Source organism: Ascaphus truei, chromosome 1 (assembly GCF_040206685.1).
Source record: "Ascaphus truei isolate aAscTru1 chromosome 1, aAscTru1.hap1, whole genome shotgun sequence".
Classification (NCBI taxonomy): domain Eukaryota; kingdom Metazoa; phylum Chordata; class Amphibia; order Anura; family Ascaphidae; genus Ascaphus; species Ascaphus truei.
The window spans coordinates 358834191-358843557 of NC_134483.1; the positions used below are offsets into that span (position 1 = coordinate 358834191).

A 9367-nucleotide genomic window follows, 5' to 3' on the forward strand; every position below is an offset into this window, starting at 1 on the left:
TTTTCCTCAATCTTAGACATTTTTTGCTGTGTGGAGGGAAAAACTGGTTGTATTTTTAGAATCCTACTTGGCAGGATGCAAGGTGCAACTCCTGCCGGGACACAGAAAGAATTAATATGAATCTGGACCAGTGAACGTTAAATTTAAAAAAAGGTGGCCAATCAGAAAGGGCCATGTTTACTGAACTGGCTCTGTCTTACTCTCTGCTGGAAGCTGCCCTCTCTTATGGTGGCCTTTCTTTCTCCCACACTCTGCGCCCTGATGGCAGGGGTGGAAGCGTGGGCCTCCTGCTCTCCTCTATCTGCCGTTACCAAACCCTTCCTACTCCTCTTTCTCTTGCTTTTCCCTCCTTTGAGGCTCACACTCTCCTCTCCCTGTTCACGTGGCATGCATCTATCGCCCACCTACATCATCACCTACATACACCTACTCATCCCCCGTCTGCCTCTCTCTCTCACTTTGAATCCTTGCCCTCTTTCTTTCTCTCCTCAGAATCCCGTGTTATTCTCCTTTGGGACTTCAACATCGATGACCCCACTCTCCCTTGGGCTTCCCTCTTTCTCTCTCTACCCCTCTTCTTTTGGCCTTCAACAGTGGACTGCAGTCAGCACCCACAAGGATGGTCACTAACTAGACCTAGGTGGGTAAGGGAAACGAATCCCTAATTGGGTGCTCTAATACTGGTAATATGCTGTGGAAAATAAAGTCCTTATAAAGTCATAATAAGAACGGGATCAATCCCCCCTTCTTCTCTATGAGAGAATCTTCTTATCACAAGGTGACGCTAGCCTTATAGCAAGTGACAGGTATAGCCCGACAAAGTCATGTAATAAATGTGTGGTAAGGAGCTCAAAATATCAGGAGACTATAGACCTCTGACCTGTCCGATGAGTAGTGTGCACTTCTTCGATGGTCCCTCTCTGGGTGGGTCCACAGTCTTCCCGTGGCTCTGTATCATCTCCACAGTATTTTAAGGCATACCACACTGGCTAGGAAGTAGTCACATAAGTAAAGGAACAATTTTCATATACTCACACTACCGGTGCTTGATTCCTTCTCCGGTGTGTGATTTGTTGGGGGAGGATCCTGTTCCGCCACGTGCTTCAGTCCCGGATGATGGAAATGACAAGGAAAGGATGTGGGAGTGAGCACAGCAAAATGGATCAGGATGGAGACAAGTGTGTCGCAAAAACTTTATTACGGCATATCAGCCAAAAAAATAAAAACACACAAGGAGATACCTCTGGGACGAAACGCGTCAGAGGATTCTCCTCGTGTGTTTTAAATTTTTTGGCAGATATGCCGTAATAAAGTTTTTGCGACGCACTTGCCTCCAGCCTGATCCATTTTGCTGTGCTCACTCCCACTCTCCTTTCCTTCACTAACTAGACCTGATTTTCACTAAAAAAACTTCTCTCTCCGATTTCTCCATTTCCTCTCTGACAATCACCTCATCTCATTTCCTTTTCTCTCTCTCACACTTCTCCCCTACTCAATCTCTATCTACCCCTCGTTTCTGCAGAAACCTGCGCTCTATTAACCTACCAACCTTTAATTCCACTTTACGCTCCTCCCTCTCTCTCAGTTCTGCTACAGACTAACTAATGGAGAAAGGACTGGGATTTTTTTTATATATACTAAATTCCCCACATTTTCTATTTGTTCTTGTGTACCAGATGGCACAGATCCTGACCACAGATGTCACAAAATAGTCTATTCAATTCATGGCTAGACATCCACATGTAATAGGGTTGCCATAATGGCATAAGCTTTACTCCTACTGTCTCTCTAAGTATCCCAACACACCAATTAGATTGTATGATCTTCAAGGCAACATATCCCTTGTCCCAGGGTTTTCTTTAATATTAGATACACACATCTCAGTGTTGTACTAAATTCTTATTTAGAACCTCTGTAAACCACCATGTACACAATAGGTGATATAAAACATTTAAAATAAGGGTAACGAGCCACAGCACCTTTCTGTATATGCCATGGCTTTCTAAGGCTGTCCTGGAGTTTAAGTCATCTATCTAAAATTGGTGGTATTGTGGCATTTACCACGGTATTAAAATAAACAATTTAGCAAGTACCACACATGTATGATTTATTAAGTAATAGCTTGGCCATTTTTTTACTTGTTATAGCCAAGATTAAATGCTTTGCTTTTGGCTAAATCCAGGTCATTTTAGCTTTATTAAGTAATGAAATTGATTTACCTTTGCTGACCACAAAAACAATCAAGTTAATCAGTTGCGGCTTTTTACTAAATGTGGCCTACAGTGCCTTATGCTTTCGTTGTTTTACTGGTGATGGGTGCTAGGATGCGGTCACATTACTGTGCATATGGTCCTTAAATGGACGTTTTTCTTTATGAGAATATTAATAAGGGCATGTATTGTAACATCTACAAATGTGCACAGCATATATATTATCCTTAAAATGAGAGATTTACAAAATGTTATATCATATGACGATGTTCTGAATACAGACTTAAGTAGAGCAAAAAAAATGTAAGTAGCAATTACAAAAACATTTCTTGCTTGATGCATAATAGAAATGTATTATACAGATATACTGCTTCTAATGCACGAGCCATATAAAAAAAAAACGAAATGATACTTTAAAGCATCAGTACTAAAGATGGAAATGATCCATCACTGTTATTCAATAAAATAAATTCTACATCCATTAGCTGAAACTGCCTTAAAACCACCCCAGGGCAATCTAAGCATTTTAGACCACTGTGGAATTCTCATTCATACAGCTCTCATCCCACCCGAACTACTTTGTTAGCACAGCAATAATTCTAACCTGCTGTACTGGTGACGTCAAAACAATATACGTACATTGCCTTCTAAGTCCCTCTTACTCACAAAGCATCCCTCTGTGTTTAATTTTACATCATGACCCTCAGTGTATACTATTGTCAGATGTGTCTGTTTGATGTGTAACTGCATAAATGTTTTGGGCAGCCACTGTGACTGTAATAGAGATTGCTGTATAAGTTATCCCTAATCACCACCACTTTGGAATTGCTGTTGCATTCTATCCTCAGTAACTGTAAGAGCAGCACACCAAGGTGGGGTGAGATGCAAAAAGTGGTTGATTTATTTAAACCAATCTCTCTGTCCCATTCTGGACCTTCATCAAGGATGGACATTCTATACCCAATCGTTGCCAAACTAGCCCCCAATAACGCACGGTGTAGAACATCCTCCAATGTATCTGCTGAGCTTTTTAAGATTCATGTTTCTTTCTTCAAAAACAGTCTACAATGATGAGCTAATCTTTGAAGCTTCTAGGGATGTTACATGGCTCTGCGCTTTCACTTGTCAGTGCAATCTCAGCGTCATTGAGTGTGTGCATATCCCCATTATATATTTATTAAACCCAGTCAGTACCAGAATACTGGTCTCCATGAACACATTTTACACTGATTTCATAACCCTGTTTCACGTTGTTGTGTGCCCCATAAATATATATTTAGCTCGGAACAACCCTGCTTGATACATTTTGGTTACTACCCAGCACAGGAATCAAACTGTGCTTACAAAGTGTCCAAGAATATAGGATGTACTGCCAACAATAAGGTACTTGAAAATAATCTCATCAAGTACACTGGTTAAATATAGAGGTGTAATGAGAGAAGCCACAGATAAATAACCTTTTGTGAAGGGACTCTTCAACCGGGATCTGATTTGTCACTGAAAACATTATAATATGTAAGGGTCACTGGTTGCCAGACATCCCGTATATACGTGATTGTCCCGGAAAGGTCTGTCGGGATGCATAATTGGCCTATTTTGGTGCCTTGATATAAAATGCCTGAACTTTTAAAGACACCAGTAATTTTAATCAGTCATATAAATGTAATAGATATTTCTACTTAATAAGTGTTATAGTTCCCTTTCCGATAGATGTCGCCTTACTAAAATAATAAAGTTAGGACACTGCCTGGTCCCCATAATACCACGACACCCACCCCTATAGGCGTTATTTTTTCTCCCACCGCTACTTGTTAGTTCAGTGCGAGTCTCTTTGCCCCCACCCTGCCAAGCGTAGAGATGATAAAAACCTAAGAATATAGCATTTGCAAATCAAGCATTATAAAATAAATATACACATACATACATACATACATACATATATATATATATATATATATATATATATATATATATATATATATATATATATATATATATATACACACACACACACACATATATATTAACGTGACAACCCTAGCTAGATAAGCACATTTTAGTATAGTATTTCTGAGTTTGTAGTAAAATTGGTTGCTAGGACATCACTGCACCCGTGACCCCCTTTTTACTTTCCCTTTAACCTAATGTTTGTGTAAATCTATTTGGTGGCATTACTGGTCATACATTTTTATGTACACTACATACATTAGGAGGATAACATTATTTCAAGTGTTCCCATGTATGAATACTACAGCTACAATATCTTCTCTGATGCAATACCTCCAGAGCTACAGTGTACCTGGAAGTACATAATAAGTGTTTCCTTTTTTTTGTTTGATTGTTTTAATCCCTTAAAACAACAAAAGGGGCGTGAAAAGAAATGTGCTGCCTGCACCTCCAACACTTAAAGGGTTAACCGTTTTTTACGCTACAAATGAATCCCTAGTCATGTCCTGCCTACAAAACCTAACACGCCCTAAAACTGGCCAACCCCACTGTCTGAATATAAATCTTTTCAGTTGCCTACATTTCAACATGCACTACAGTATTCATCTGCATTTTAAAAAAAAACCCCATTACTAAAACAGAGGCATTTGTTCCAAGGGCAGTGCAAGGCTGCCATACATAGGAATCATGTATCAAAGGATAGTATGCAGTGATATAAACACAGAATAGTCAAATCTGGGGGGAGGGGGGGTGGTAATAAGACTTCAATTTATTTATACTAAGTCTGAAACAAGAAACACCTGTCTTCATACTCTTATGGCTACTAGTGACTATCTCCCAAGCACACAGAGCTCAATATATAAATGCAGTTTCTCCTTCCAAACAAAATGTAGGAGCAAAGAGAACAAAAAACTGGTAAATATTTAATTTACAGAGCATGCTGCCCTGTGGCCCTCCTTTAATGGCCCCCTTATTTTGTTGCCAATTTACCAAGTACACATTTCCCTTCAAAAACCTCTGGCAGCCGTCACAGAGCAGCAGCATTTTACATATTTCATTACAGAACTTCCTTTTTCTTACGAGTGCCAGCTCGACAGTTAAGTAGTAACAATGACAGTGAGTCTGACAGGAAGTCATTGAGTAAACCTCAGAGGTTGTCTATGACAGGCTGATTGAACAGAGCAAAATCAGCAGATCTTGGTCTGATCGCAAAGCCAGCCTTCTTCCTCATTAACATGTTGGGTTTGTATTTTGTTTTTTTAATGATTCGAAGTCTTGCTTGCAGAGAAAGATACTCACTTTGTCTTCATTCAAATGAGCACAGCGCATTAAAACAGTCAGAAGTATTTTAAACCTAACTCAATGCTTTGGGTGGGATGTATCAGTGCAAATTCCAAAGATTATTTGCCCCACTTTATTTATTTATAAAATATTTTACCAGGAAGTAATACATTGAGAGTTACCTCTCGTTTTCAAGCATGTCCTGGGCGTAGTTAAGATGACAAATAATACATGGTACAAATACAGTTACATAAGTGAACAGGGTATACATTATATACAAGACATAGCATGCACTTTGGAGATTTTTATAGCCTCAAAGTCTGCCGCAAGGCAATATGCACCCAGGAGTTGGATTACCACCATGTAATAGCAATCGGTAACCCTACATTTGTTTTAATCTAATGGTGGCCCTATTTTATTGTATCCCTTTTCACTAAAAGTCAGGAAGCCAGGCAGACAATTAGCCAATATCATTGAGGAGGAGGAAAGGAGATTTGACAGTTTCAGTGCAGTGCAACAGTGACTGTATTAGTAAAACCTGGTGGTCTGATCTCTCTAACGCCCTGACCATGTTGAGACAGGCAGAGTACAGACCTCGGCCACACTATACACAGACAATTAATCATCTCTTCTTCTTGGGTATGTAAAGGAGAAGGATCCCCCGGGCAAGAGACAGATATTCAGAGCATTACACACATGTGAAAACAGCACCCAGACTTGTACAAGAAGTACATAACTCGTGTATTATCTCAGGCTCAGGCAGCTCCTGGTTTTGCATCTCTAATCTGAATTGACTCCCCCAGATAGTGAAATGTGTACACTGTCTACATGTGGAGGCTCTCTCTACTATAATGTGAAACCTCTTTAAAATAAAACCTCTTTAAAATAAACCAAAAGGGATGAAAACGAATGCTATACGGCTACATGATAGCAGAAGTTACCTGAACTTAGTATCCGTGTTAGATATACAGATGCACCCAGGAGAGCAGGGACTATTTTAAAGGGAAGGGGGGATGCTGTATATATACAGTACAGTAACATCCATAACCATAAAATAAACCCGGGGGGAGGGGGCTGCTGCACCCGCCACTCCCTATTTCCAACCCAATTGATAGTAATAAGGTGGGATATTTGGAGGCAGGTAAGTTACCCTGTATATACCCCCTAATTTCTTGGTGATCTATAGCTTGCAGTGTTGGACAGCTGTGCTTGTCTTCTAATCTGGGACCCAGGAACTATTTTTTTGTGGGGGGGGGGGGGGGGGGGGGGCTGTACATACACAATCGGATACACACATTACAGTAATATAAACATGTATAACTCCAGGGGGGCTGCATCAGCCCCTACTTCCAGCCCCCATGGATGCTCCTCAAGCACCTTATAACTAAAACAGAGAGGCTGAGCACAGGTTACTCACCTCTGACAGGAGGAGTTTTCTGTGCCGGTCTGGACAGCTCAGGGGTGACACTGCTCTGCAGGCGCCAGGCAAGGAGCAGCACACTGTGTGTGTGACTTGCTTTCTCTCGCTTTTGCTTTTAACTTCCGCCTCTCTCTTTGTATCAGTGCTCTCCTGGGTGTAGATCTCAGGCTGTCCTCCTTGCACCCTCCTCTCAGTTTGCCTCTTCACCTCCCTGTGTGCTTCCCTGCCTCTCAGTGTCCCCTGCTCGCCCCTCCCAGTAGAGGAGGGCTGCACACATGAGGCAGACCGCAGTCACTCCCAGGGAAGAGAGACAAACCTGCCTAGCTGCAGTGTGAGAAAGGTACACAAGAAACGCAGAGGGGGCTGCCAACCTCCTGTAATATCACAGCTGGTATTGCTGGTTGAGATCAGACAATGTAATTCACTTTCTTAAAGCCCCACCAGCGCAAACTTTCTGATACTTTTTGTAACTTTTGAAATCACAAGCCTGTGCAATTTCATGTTGTATTTGCTGAATTGCAAATTTTCTGCATGTCTTGATCATTTTATAGAATAGTTCATTTCTGTCCAATTTACATACTGTAAGTATTAAGAGCTAAATCAGTTTTCACTATACAATTTACCTGAGAAATGTAATTTAAAAATAAATAAATAATGCATAGCATTGGTAAACGAGTACTTGATTTCTCTCTGTTTAATTACAGCATTATTATTTTCCCTCTTGGAAGCAAATAGCCAGGATCCTCTTCTATATTTTTTTATTTGATTGTACACAGAAGCTCTAACATGTCTGTCTCTTTTGCAAACAACTAATTTTATCCAGTGGTTGAGAGAAAGTGGTTAAAAATAAAAACTGATTAAAAGGAAAATAGATTATATTTAGAAAAAACTACTTGTACTTGGTGCCCTTTGGGGCTCTTTTTCCTAATATTTACTTTTATGTTTGAAGCACTTATTTCCATTATCTCCACTCCTGTTGGGTGGAAGAAGATATCACCTCACCCAGCTGGAGGTAGGAGATGTCCTTGGGCTCCACAGCAGACGGGTCTTTGACAGGCTGACGTCTTCCTCGAACGTGGGACTCCTCCCGGGCTCCAGCAGCACCATGGCGTTTAGGACGGACGTTGCTGACTCGAGACTCGGCTGCGGGAGACAGGTAAGAGTAGCAGGTGTCGTGCAGCTGTTTTCTTCATCGGAAGAGGAGGGCAAGGACAATGTTGCCTGCAATGTTGGGGCGCCTCACGGCCTCTGGTAGCAATTGGCACAGAGCAGGCCTGCTCCGGCACCACCAGAGGAGACGCGCCCAACACCCCCGGTTCAGTCGACTCACCCTCCAAGGATACCGACACCAGTTCCGGTCCTGGAACTGTCAGGATTTGGACTGCTGGAGTCGTCTCGACCACCAGAACGTTGGTGCATGGTGAAGCAGGTATCCAGGCCCACGGGCCCACAGGTGGCCCTGCGACGTACAGATTGCCGCGGACTGCATCCCACGATAGTAGGGCCTGATCGTAGGCCAACAGGAGCAGTGGTGTAGGACAGACCACAGAGGCCGCACCGGCTGGTGTGGAGGCCCGGTCTATTGGTGGAAATGCAGCTAACGGTGGTACAGGGCTGGCAGGCCTCATATGCAATGTCCCGCAGTGCGGGCACCGTGCAGTAAGGCTTGCATCTCTCCCAGGAAGCCAACAGTCGGGGCAGACACACCGCTAGTGGTGTCGCCCATAGATGGGGACGACCAAATAGCCTCCTGGCAGAGAGTAGTTGGTCAGTTCTAGCTCTGACATGGTTCTTGCACTGAGGTAGATATAGTAATTGAGGTAGAGTATTAGCAAGCAGCTCCTCTCTCTCTCTCTCTCTCACAGCTCCGCAGAACTAAACTCCGCAGCTCCGCAGGCTGTGACAAACTCCTCCCATAACAGAAACAAAGTCCTGGATTGGTGCTTGGTGGTTGCTCCACCCCTAGGTGGAACACAGAGCAGGGGGAGGGCGGACCAAGGAGTGACCAGGCTACGGCTGAGCCAGTCACAGTGAGGGGCGATGTCAGTGTTTTACCGCCAAACAGGATGCAGCTGTCTTTGCAAAACTTGCAGCTGTTTTTTGCAAAACCCATGTGGTCCCGTGGTTTTCAGCGGGAATGCCATCTTGGTTGTGCAGTACATGCTATGCACTCCATTTTAGAGTGCCCAGCAAAATCCATTGCTATAGAAGTACACCGGGTCCCTGGTGACACCTCAGGGACCCGTTCCTCACACTTTACATTGTAGAACAGTCCATCACAAAGGTGCACAGGGTCCCCCAGCTCCAATTGAAAGGGGCCGTCCCTATTTTGAACAAGATGCGGGGTTCATGCTTCCTGCATGCTTTCCCACTGGGTGCGCCCCATAACACGATTTCAGGTACCCAGGGTCCCCAGCAACAACTGCAAGGATTCCTGGCTACAGTCTTTTCTTTATTAGCAGCTTGAAGGGTACACGCTCCCTGGATTTCCCGTCAGGGTGCGCCCTAA

General features: G+C 43.0%; 1 protein-coding gene across 4 annotated transcripts in view; it reads right to left on the reverse strand.

Moving 5' to 3' along the window:
• The window catches only part of PDLIM5 (PDZ and LIM domain 5), a 133341-nt gene extending 126885 nt beyond the window's left edge, over positions 1-6456 (reverse strand). The window contains exon 1 of one of the 4 annotated variants that reach the window (XM_075609837.1): positions 6380-6455. The gene's annotated coding sequence lies outside the window, so the exon portion shown is untranslated. Of the gene's footprint in view, positions 1-6379 lie in introns of all 4 variants that reach the window. The other 3 variants (XM_075609826.1, XM_075609847.1, XM_075609858.1) reach the window with 3 other exon arrangements.
• Between the last annotated feature and the right edge of the window lie 2911 nt (positions 6457-9367).